The following is a 10507-nucleotide window of genomic DNA, read 5'->3' as shown; positions in this document are numbered from 1 at the left end:
GAAGGTCATCACAAGGTCAAATGTAACAGGTGGGGTAAACAAACTTTTAGGGTCCAATGTTAAAGGGAACATAAACCCAAAGAGCAATGTGGATTGAGTGAAAGCAGCAACATCAGTAGAACACATCAGTGAAAGTTTGAGGAAAATCGGACAATCAATGCAAAAGCTATGAATATTTTACATTTTGGTGTTGGAAGCACTGGATGAGGAGACTATTACAGGTTATGACGTATGAGTGGACAACAATACTAAGGTAATATAAAGAAAATTCAACAAAAAATTCACTTTTCTAGCGTTTTGAAAGAGCACTTGACTATTTATTGACTTTCAGGAAGCAATGGTGATAATTGCTACCCTTAACATTTTCGTCAGTATCAAGTTGATGGAATTTGTAATTTCGTGAAAAATGAGTTCTGTGGAATTTTCTTTATATATTCTTTATATTGCTGTCCACTCGTACGTCATACCCTCATGTAGTCTCCTCATCCAGTCGGTTCCAACACCAAAACTTTAAAAATTCATAACTTTTGCATCGATTGTCCGATTTTCCTCAAACTTTCACTGATATGTTCGACTAATGTTGCTGCTTTCACTCAATCCACATTGCTCTTTGGGTTTGCACTCCAGAGAGGGTCTCCAATTCGGGTTACTGCCAATATGCAAATACCTTCCAGCAAGCCCTGTTTCAGATGCATTGTGGATGGCTTGGTGGCAAAGTTTGATTCGGTCTAGGATGCATCTCACCTTGCCAGACCAGCGCACTAAGGGCTACGTTCATGTATGTGACCAGGATAAGCTGGGGAAGAGTAAAGTAGAACTTGCCAACCAACCGACCAACCCATGTCATGTCTTTCATTTTGAAGATTTCCTTGCTTGTCATTGCTGTGACCAGCACATTGCAGCCTTACAGGGGAAACCACGACATAATTGACCACAAATCACTCAAACTGAAAAACTGTAATCTCTTTTATGCCACATTCAAATCGAGTAAAGAGTAGTAATGAACAAAATGCATGCACTGATTGCATTACATCGTGTGTGGACTAAGATGCAAGCTAGACAACTAAAAGCGATAATGCTACCAAGCTATCCAACAGTGCATCTGTGACAGGGCTCTACTACAGTGCTCTGCATATTGCCGGAACCCCATATTGTTGTAAGTTTAAATAATTGCAGTTATCATAATATTCAGCTGGAAAACATTCAATCAGCCACAAACTTTTGAGTGGCTGTTGGTGTCGGTGCAATTACTACAACCTCCAACACTGGCGTGATAATGGCTCTGGGACGGTTACATAATTTGGCTTTTTAAATCTACTACTCCAAAATTGACTTGCTATGGCATGGACATAAGAACAAGGGATAAGCACATACTTACAGTACATTACACTGGGTATTTTTGATACATACCATACACAGCTTAATAGTTTTTGCAGTATCTGACATATGTGTTCAAAGTTTTAAAGCGTACACAATTGACACTATGCGATTTTGTTCTACATGTTGTACGCTGTGATCAATTGGATGTATGTGGTGAAATACTGCATATGCCATATATTTAGCGAGTCTAATTTTCTGCGACGCAAGACTTCTTGACAATTTTGTATGTGGTTAAATTTGCGATTGTAGAGTCCAGTAATGAATGGAGAGATATATGTATACACACTGAATTCACGTCAAGATCAGAGTTAATGATTTTGTGTGTCGTTAATTTCAGAATTGCACCTAACTCACAAAATTCGCTGAAATAAAGACCTCACAAAATATATGGCGTATTCACTAATGGATCTGCACAATTCCAGAAACAGTACAATTGTTGAGTTCAGTCAAACAATTGTTAAGAAAAAAAAAAAGAAAATACAAATTCATCTGTAACATTCTGATAACCTTTCAACATCCAGCCAAACTTATATAAAACCTAGTAAATTAAAAAATAAAAGAGCCAACATCATAGAGTGATTGCCAAACTCGAGAAGGAATTCCTACTCGTCCTGGAGGCCAGGTATCAGCTACTTTGTGAAAAGCAGACAGGAGCCACACAGGCCCCGACGTCAGAAGCCAAGACCGTTACTGCTTCCTCCTAGATGGGTCTGCCCGTACCAACGGTGGATCTACGATGAAAGCTAGCCTGCTCTATGCATGGGATCCGTTTTTTTGTTAATCTCACACAAACTCCTTCTTTCTCTCTCGCTCTGCTCACTACACATTTCTCTCCCTCTTATATTCTCTCACGCTCCATCTCTCCGCCTCCACCCTCTCTTACGACGACGTTGGCAGGGCGGGCTGCAGCTCTTTGATCTGCTTGATGAGATAGTTCTTCTCGTCGTTGAACTGCTCGTCCTCACGTCCGAGTCCGTGTGGAAGTTGGTCAGGAATTCCACCAGCTTCTCCTTGTTCTTCAGCAGGATTTCCAGGATGGGCTTGGACTTGTTGGGTTGGCTACAAATACCTGCGAGGAATGACCATCGTAATTGAGATCAGACATAATCAAACAAATAATGCACATTACACAGGGCAGTAGTGAGAACTATCTGCCCAATAAAAAACTTTGGAACAGTCAGAAACACACAAGGTGAAGTCGACTATGTTATGTGCATTATTTGTTTTATAAAATGGTGACATGATTTGAATTCATTAGTGGAAAAATGAGCAAAGAAAATGGGATTCCATCGGGATTCGAACCCGAGACCTCCAGATACTAGTCCGGTGCTCTATCGACTGAGCTATAGAAAGCCCTAGTACAGTGTTCGTCCCAAAAACCCTAAATTCTCAATGCTTGGATGGTCAGAAGCTATGGCAGTGTGTTTGTGTGTGATACACACACACACACATGATTTAAATTTGAATAAAAATGAGCCAAGAAAATGGTTTTCCACCAGATATCAATCCCGACGCCTCCAGATTGCCAGACTGGTGCTGTTACTGACCGAGCTATGGAAAAACCCTTGTATAGTGTTCATCCTGAAACTCCTTAATTTTCACTTGCTTGTGTGCTCGTAGAAGCCTTCACAGACCTGTCATAAACCCAAAAGATAGAGATCAACTTGAATTTATTATGAATTGATTGTCTTCCTATCTAGGTGGGAGACCCAGCTTGGCACAAGCTTAACTCCACTGAGGACAAGTCCCAAGTATACGTTGGGCAGGTATCTATGGGAAATGCGTGCTGTAGCGCAAAATCAGCCTGTCCTCAAAAGGTTGAATATATTTGAGTGGTGGCATCAAAGATGGGAACAAAGGAATGAGACAGCTGTCACTCCATCTTTTGAATCTCTCGGTCCAGCATACATTGTACCTGTAGACATCTTCAAGCTTTTACAAGTGTGTGTGACTCAAATACATTGTGGACTTGTACGCTGTAGCAATCACACGCACACCTACATACACACACAAACAGCACACAACATACTAAACAGACAAACAGTATGAGATGACGCAGCCGTGCTCACCTTAAATACATGAAATGCCTCAAACTGGATGTTCCGGCTCTTGTCTCGCAGCATGTTCATCATGAGTTTGAGATTTTCTGGGTACTGATGTACTTGGTCATGGTGGTGAAGTTATGCCTGTCTAGCAGGAGCTCACCAAGAAGCTGTGAGGCATGAAAAAAAAAAAAAAATGGATGACAGTATGCTGACTTCTACGCCGAACAGAAAAAATTCTTTCATTACAGCAGATTTCGAAGGCTCCCACATTCTTTGATACTCCTTGAGGGATAAACGATTTCACATTCTTCGTTAAAGTCAAAATCTACCCCATGTTCAAGTTGACTTTTGTTTATATTTTCAGATGCAAACAAAAAACAGAGCAGAGTGAGGTGATGACATCAGATTTTGAGAGATATTGCTTCTTAGTGGGAAACTGAGAAACGTCTAATATTCTCCAGCCTTCTTTGTTTGCATGCTATCTTAATGGAACCTGTACACAGGTTTGTTTGACTTTACTATCAAAGTCACTTGAATGTGAAGTGCAGTTAAGGCTGCAGAAGATCAAAAGTTGCAGGCAGACACTCATGAACTTTCCTGCATACTTCACACACACACACACACGACACACAAAAAAAACATTCAGAGTGAGCCCTCTATGGAGGGACCTAATGCTCCCATTGGACCCAGCAGTCATCTTAACTCCACTCAGGGCTACCAACTCTTGTGTAACTAGCGTGAGGCTCACGCAATTCACCAAATTTTAACTGTCTCACTGTGACGAAAGAATTCTTATGCTGAACCCCAGACACAGAAAGCAAGAAAGAGAAATGTCCCCAAAATCCCTGATAACCCAAACACTCAATATGCCCAAGCCCAAATTTTACAGGTTTTCCCACACGCACACACTCTCTCTATGCATGTGTTGAAATCTTTACTGAAGTATGCATCACAGTGCACACCAAAATGGTAAAATCGTCAAGGCTCCCTTCAGTGAGAAGGGGGGCGGGGGGGGGGGGGAGAGACACTCCCCTTCCAAAGCATCCTAATGCCCCCCACCCCCCTTACCACCATTTCTTTGATCCCTTGGTTTGGTCACTCATTCCCTTACAGTGTCTCACTCCAAACTCTCACTCAAGGTTTGCAATGCCTACCTTTAGTGATTGTCTCCTTGTTACATAGTTCTCAGAGTTGAGGAGTGCTGGTAGTGGTCAAAGACCCTTGTGTAGTTCTCCTCCAAGAATTGAGCCGCTACTAACTTGTGTCGAGTCAGCAACTCCTGTATGAAAGAAAAAAGAATGACAAAATATGACCAGTGTTTTTATCAACAAAGAATTGCCAAATATGTTCAGCTGTGTGGAAAAACAACAACAAAAAAACAACACAAGGGTAATATTTGTTTCATTACAGGTAGCTGAATTCATTTGTGCATCATTACCAAGTTTCTTCCAAAATTCGATTAAACACTTGCTAAATTGGCAATGCACAACACATTTCTCCGTCAATCTCCTTTCACTGCGTTAAGGTCCAAAAAGATTCAAGATTTCATGGTGTCAGCAAACTGCCATTAACCCTAACTACAGTGCTTTGGTCAACAATTGAAACAGATGTCTGGAAACATGCTGTTGATGAAGAAAGATTACCTAATCCACCTAATCCACCTAATCCTTCTAATCCCTATTGTGTCGCCATGGTCTTCCTGCCCAACTGAGGCACAATGCTATACCTGAGTGGGCTTGCTAACTTTACAACTACAATGTAGGTTAAGTTGGACGGATTACTGAATGCTCATGAAAGAACTTTGCAAGTACCCGCTGAGTGCCTATGCACCTGAAGGGTTAAAAATGCAAAATACCATATGTCCCAAAAAAAAATCACAACGGGACCCTCCGCAATGACAACTTTTAAAATAGACAATAAATCCAAATACAATTTAAGGATATGTAACTATGACTCATCGCCCACATCTTACAGAAAACCCATTCGATTTGCTCCAGTGATCAAAGAGAAATGAGGAGTTTTGTAGAGCATGTCAGGAATCCTTCCCTCCAAGTTCTGTCCATTATCTTTACACATTAATATGCAGTTTCAAGAGCATCCAAGTGCTAAACTTGGAAGAATCTGACCCATGACATGCTTTACAAACAATCCACATTTCTGTGTGACTACTTAGACCAAATTGAATGGGGTTTTCTGCAAAATAGAGCTAAGATGTTATATTTTAAGACCCTGAAGTAGACGGTTTAATCACATTGGGAGTTATCAATGCCAAAATTTGATTGTAATTTTTTTATTGGGGGACATACTGTACAAGGAATTAGGAAGGGGTGAATGGACAAGGCTGTAAAAAGGTGTATTTATCAAACTCCCGAGATGAGAACCATGTTTCAAAACATATTTTGAATGGCATTTACGTATGAACATGGTTTGAAACGCGATTCTCAGGGTGCCACGTTTATCTAACCATCACATAATCGCCGATTTGAGTGTTGTCACTGCACAACTGCTTTGCGTTGTTTGACCCAGGACATACATGTAGAGGTCAACTGTGTACCACTAAACATGCTTTCATCATTCACACAACAAAACATATGGATAGAAAACACAAATGGCACAAGCTTTCTCCGCAGCCAGAAACAGCTGAAAGTTGATCTGGGCAGCTCAGAGATATAAACATGTTTCAAAATTTTAATTGCAGAAAGGGGATCTCAGTCTCGAATGTGTTTCGAAATCACCCTTTGAATGGCGTTGCAAATAAGCATTTCTAAACGCGTTTGAAAACACAGTTGCTTTTATCTATTGCCCGTAAAAAGTGATTGTGATTCTGCCTCAGAAAATTTTTAGATAAACATACCCAAAGTCATCTTGGTATGGGCGGGGGGGGGGGGGAGGGGGGCAGGGAGGGAGCACACCCTAGTTTTAACCTTGACGAGGAAAAGGCATCAGAAGCGACGTCAAAGGTTGACACCTCCACGTACTGGAAAAACTGTAGAAATCCTCGGACTGTAGGATCTCTTTGGCCATGGCGATCGTGGCGGATGCATTCCCGCAGCATGAGGCCAGAGTTGAGGGGCCACCTCCGGGTTCTCGTACCTGGGACAAAAATTCAAGGAGGGATTAGCATAATGGAGCATGTTTCTACTTGAATGAGTACAAATTCAATGAGTGATACGAGTGATATGAGGTGGATGCATGGTGATGTGACGTAACACCTCAAATTTTTCCTCAGGAGAAAGAAACACATCTGGTAGGTGGTAATGCATTAGGTAATGCAAGGTGAGCTTGTCACCCACCTCTCTTCAGGTTGTTAGACGAGAGGGATGATTTTCAGTAGAAACGAATGGATCGGACGTCCTGGACTCTCATTGGCTGATTCTGTGTGTTTTTCAGATGGATACCATTAGGCAGTGCGCCTGCGACCTTATCTGGGCATCTTTTAAATCCACAACTTTCTACTCTACAGCACTTTGCAAGTTCCCTCTCGACATTACCGGGCAATCACCGCATATTCTAGTTGCTCAGCATAAAACAATTTAGGTATAGTTGTAATAATACCATGTGATGCAGGCGACAAAGTCTGCTGAGATGCGAGGCAATTTGAGGTGTCCAGTACAAACCACCACATTAATACTTGCCCCACTTTGCCCAATGTCCAGTGGCTGCTTTTTCTATTCATTGTTGACATCTAATGTTGATGACAGACAGACTGAAGGCAAAGCTATTGAATGCTAATCTAATCTTTTTTTTAGGCCCATTTACACAGACCTAAAAATAAACACTTCATAAACACTGAATGTCTGTTTTCTAAAACATAATGAGCAGCCTGATAATTCTTTTGAAACCTCAGAATACTCTGCCACCTGAAATAAGAGTGAACAGAATGCAACAATGAAATACCAAAGTTCTTAAACCTATGCTTGGACTCGCTGCACTAAGCCAAGGGCCCCATTTCATTAAAACTTGCTACAATATACAGCAACTCTTTGCTGTAATGGCAAGTGTCGTGGTAGTGACAAGAATCCAGCTTCCTGATTGGCTGTTGCTATGGGAAGTTGCTATTCTCGCAAGAGTTGCTATCCTACCATCTTTTATGAAAAGGGAAGAAATGGTACCCAGGTCATGCTCTAATCACTGTTAAGAATAAACAGTATGGATATTTATCATGCTTTCCTTGCCATGAAATAATTGGTTTGTTTTGTTTTGTCTTTTTTTTTTTGCTGATGTGTGAATGGTGACAAATGACATTGATTTTAGCTTATCAAAAAACAAACAAACAAACAAACAAAAACAAAGGGTGATAAAAGTAAGCATGCCATCTAGTTTTCATCCATATCCATTCAGAACCTTGGAGTAAACAGAGAGACAGAAAAACAGATAAACAGATGGACAGATGGATGACAGACAGACAGACAGACAGACAGACAGACAGACAGACAGACACACACACACACACACACACACACAAACACACACACACATACACACACAGACAAACAAACTAACTCTGGCAAAACCGTAACCTAATTGGTGGCAGTGAGATATTCAATAACATGGCACCCACTTTCATAGTAGCTTACCCTGTGACCAGCATCAAGAGAATTTCTCTCTTGTTCATGATGAACTCTACGGTGGGTGACCGGGAGCCAATTTGGCGACGAAGGACATTGCTGAATATCTGTACTAAATCTTTCTTGGCCTGCATTTCAAAATGAAGAAAATAAACATGATACAAGAGAAAAAAAAAAGAGAAACACAATTAGAAACAATGCTGTCATCATAATAACACAAGAACATACACTGTAAGTATGGGTTCCTTTCTTGCTGATATGAAAATGTAAGAACATATCACAGAGAGAATGATGTTACAAGATTATTTACTGAAAGAGGCCTCCAAAAAGGAATACAAGCTACTCCTGTTATAGCAAAGTCCTTGGGAATGGCAGTTTTCTTTTATTATATATCAAAGTCTTGCCCTAGCCGTACAAATGAAATATATACAGATAACGATAATGAGGAGAGTGACAAACATGCCACTAGTACTAGGTTGTTTTGTTTTTTTCAATGCATTAATGATGTAAGGATCTAATTACTGTAAACATGATAAATTCGCGGCACAAAATTTTCGCGAATTGGAGCCAACGGCCTTTTTCGTGGCATGAAATTTTCGCGAATTGCTACTGGCGTTCAATGCATATAGTGTAGACAAGAAATTTCGCGAATCTTGGCGCTCGCGAAATTCGTGAAATTAAAATGCCCGCGAACATTCCTCGTTTTACAGTACTGAATAGCAATTACAACGTTTATACAAATCTTATAGTGTAACTGTTATATAGAGAAATCTATAAACAGAGCTAAAACTATGCAGAAATGTATGCTTTTTCTCCTTAAAATGAGCCATCATGACATTATTTGGAAATATTCCAACTATCATACCACCTAAAAATGGGGATAATTGTTCTTAAGTGATTCAAAACTGAATGAAAACCATTTGTCCTCATGTATTGTACATTCTGTAAGCATGGAACAAGCATAAGCACCACAAGATGTGGTCAGGGAAGGTTTTTTTTTGGCGGTCATCACCTCAAACTCGAGCCTGGACATGTTCTCGATGAGCGGGAAGAGGTACTCGTAGATCCCCATGGCGATCTGACTGACTATCTCCACCTGGGGATCCTGTCCATCTATCCCATAGAGGCATCCTTGATCTGCGACAATGTTTTCCCCATTTCCTCTGTCGCCTGCAGATGGAAAATGGGAAAATGGGAAAATGGTAAGACGATACGGGGGTTGAGTAGCAGCCACACATCTGGGGAAGACCTTTGTGCAATATCAGCACATGATATCAGCTAGTCCCCCTCAAAACACACATAGAAAAGAGACAGGAATAACTAGAAATGTCGCTATGGCGACTGATGCCTCCGCCATAATGCATGATTCTCCCAATAGTTGTATGGTACAATGTCTTCACAATGTGTGATGACAGTTTCACATAACTGGCAAAATACTGATATGACAGGTCTGTCAGAAATGTCTTGAATGTTCACTTTCCTCAAACTGGGTTTGCTATAACTGTCTAAGAGTGCAGGTACACATATTTGGGGAATTGAGGATTTTTACTTGACTTCTGACCAACCCTGTTATAAGTTTATGCATTGAGTAATTTTCAAGGTATGAAAAAAGAGTGTAATTACAGTACAAAATATTTTTTTTTTCATTTAAACCTGACCTTTGACCCTTAACCTTTGACCTTTGTCCTGCTGGCTGGAAATTTCCCAGAGAATCTCTATTAGGTAATACATGTATATATTAAGTTTTAAAACTAATAATGCTAGCATTGCAGTGTATACTAGTATATGAGGGAAATGGTAAAATTTTTGAGGAGTTGACCTTGACTGTTAACCCCTGAATATTGACCCATGACCCCTAAATTCCCTAGATAATCCCTGCCAGTCAGTACATGCATATGTACCAAGCTCCATGAAGATACATTGAACCATTTGCGAGAAAAGTGAAATTGCCACATTTTTACCTAACCTTTGACCTTTTGACCTTTGACCTTATGACATGAAACTCTCTCTGGAGAATCTTTACGCAGTAGTACAAGTCTACACTAAGTTTAAATAAAATACCTTCGGGCATTGCATAGATATGGGGGAAATAGCAACATTTTTAGCATTTGAACTTGACCTTTTGACCTTTGACCTCTTGCCAAGTCACTAAAATCTCCACAACTAATTGCCCCATCATACATCATCCTTGGACCAAGTATGGTGAAAGCTGCTCCATCCAGTTTTGAGTTATCACGTAAACAGATAAATTTTAGGATTTGACCTTGATCTTTGACCTTTGACCTCTGTTCGATTTCACCAAAAAACTAATCATGTAATTGTCCCATCATACATCATCCTCGGACAAAGTTTGGTGAAATTTGCTTGATCCAGTCTTGAGTTATCGCGTAAACAGATACAATTTCATGATTTGACCTTGACCTTTGACCTTTGGCAGATTTCACCCAAAATCCAATCAAGTAATTGCCTCATCATACTTTATACTTGGACCAAGTTTGGTAAAATTCCAGTAAA

General features: G+C 40.4%; 1 pseudogene; it reads right to left on the bottom strand.

Moving 5' to 3' along the window:
* Positions 1-2259: 2259 nt before the first annotated feature.
* Positions 2260-10507, bottom strand: part of LOC139741758 (protein Mo25-like) — a 28724-nt pseudogene continuing 20476 nt past the window's right edge.

Source organism: Diadema antillarum, unplaced genomic scaffold (genome assembly GCF_040938485.1).
Source record: "Diadema antillarum isolate AM-2024a unplaced genomic scaffold, OU_Dant_1.0 seq00000951_RagTag, whole genome shotgun sequence".
Taxonomy (NCBI): Eukaryota; Metazoa; Echinodermata; class Echinoidea; order Diadematoida; family Diadematidae; genus Diadema; species Diadema antillarum.
Note: the sequence above shows the minus strand (reverse complement) of the source record. Positions and strands in the feature narration are given on the sequence as shown.